Below are 1,811 nucleotides of genomic sequence, written 5' to 3' on the forward strand. Positions count from 1 at the left end.
ATAGAAATACATATGTAGTTGTATCATTTTTTATAAATCCATACATTGTGTCTTGTTTTCATTTGCTTTTACCTATTCTTTCTCCATAAATATCAGCCTCTCTCTCCAGCTAGTCCACGTTTACTATGTACAGTGTGCCCTTCCAAATAATTCTCAGTGATCATAAAATCAATGCAAATGTACATGTTCGTGTGTGTGTGTGTGTGTGTAAAATTAAAATATATATGTGGTGTATTTTACAAAGTCAGGGTATTATTCTTAAGATGAGTTCATACTATAGTTATTTATATTTCATCTTGCTTGCTTTATTCACTCACCAAGACATTATAGATGTTTTCCCAGGTCAATCGATAGAACTCTATTTATTTATTTTTGCTTATAAAAGGGAAAATTTAAGATACACACAAAGATGAAGAAAACAGTATGTGAATCCACATTGGCTATCACCAAGTCTCAACAATGGTTGACATTTTATCAATAGTATTTTATTCACTCACAAAGGCGCACAGTCCCAGTCCCACAGTCTACTGTGTTCTGCTAGCTGCCCTGCCATCCCAGCTAGCCCAAAGTCGGTGTTGCGCCTCCCTTGCAAGTTTTCAACAGACTTCATCAAAATGCCATCTCAAATGGAACCTGCCATGGAAACTATGATGTTTACATTTCACAAATTTGTCAGAGATAAAGGCTCCTTAAACCAAGGAGGACCTGAGAGTACTCATGGAAAAGGAGTTCCCTGGATTTTTAGAAGAACAAAAAAAGATCCTCTGGCTGTGGACAAAATAATGGAGGACTTGGACCAGGGCAGAGATGGCAAAGTGGACTTCCAGAGCTTCTTTTCGCAGGCTTCACCATTGCATGCAATGACCACTTTGTAATACACAGGAAGCTGGAGGGAAAGAAGTAAAAGATCCAGCAATTACTCCCTAAAGAGTTCTCCCAAAGGGTTGCTTAATGAATCTGTCCCACACCTTCCCCTTGTGTAAAGATTTCATGAAAGGATCAGGACCCTTAGAAAATGTGCAAATAACAACCAACTCCCATTGGGCAAGCAAAGAAAGTTAAAGATTTTGATTTTTATATTGGTTGCATTCTCTTGCTTTTAATAAATAAAATCTTTTTTTTTTCTTGTAGTTTTGAAAACAAAAATGATATTACATCTATTCCCACCCAGCCTTTTAAATTTTTCAGGTAGTTTTGCTGGGATACTTAAAAGCAAATTCCAGACTTTATGTTGTTTTGACCCATCACACTTCATGTCACTAACAAGTATGTATCACAAACAGGGATTTTTAAAAACATAAAATTATGCCATTATACCATTCTCACATAGTTCACTATTCTTCAAATAGTTCTTTGAAACCATCCAATACCAAGTCATGTTCAAATCTCCCTGATTTCCTCAGAAATGTCTTTTTTTTTTTTTTAGATTTTAGTTGTGATGGACTGTATTTATTTATATGTGGTGTTGAGAATCAAACCCAGTGCCTCACACATGCCAGGCAAGCACTCTTCCACTGAGTTATAACCCCTGACCCAGAAATATCTTTTTATAGTTGGTTTGTTTAAAGATTCAAATGCCAAACATTTCATTTGCCTAATATAAGTTCTAATTATCTTTGAAATTTATAAAAGTTTTTACTCCCTCTCTTTGTTTAATACTTTTATTTGTTGAAGAAGTCAAATCATTTTCCTTCTAGAATTCCCCCCATCTTCAAGATTTGGCTTATAATATCCTCATGGTGTCATTTAATACATTCTTCTATTCTGTGCTTCTTTTAAATAATTTGTTGACTATAGAGGATTGACTAGAT

At 35.0% G+C, this 1,811-nt stretch overlaps 1 pseudogene; it reads left to right on the top strand.

Annotated features, from left to right (window-relative positions):
• The first annotated feature begins 614 nt into the window (after nt 1–614).
• LOC124099083 (protein S100-A10-like) lies at nt 615–904 on the top strand (annotated as a pseudogene).
• Nucleotides 905–1,811: the final 907 nt, after the last annotated feature.

Source organism: Marmota monax, unplaced genomic scaffold, assembly GCF_021218885.2.
Source record: "Marmota monax isolate L192 unplaced genomic scaffold, Marmota_monax_Labrador192_F-V1.1 WCK01_AAM20220418_F8-fsc00011, whole genome shotgun sequence".
Taxonomy (NCBI): domain Eukaryota; kingdom Metazoa; phylum Chordata; class Mammalia; order Rodentia; family Sciuridae; genus Marmota; species Marmota monax.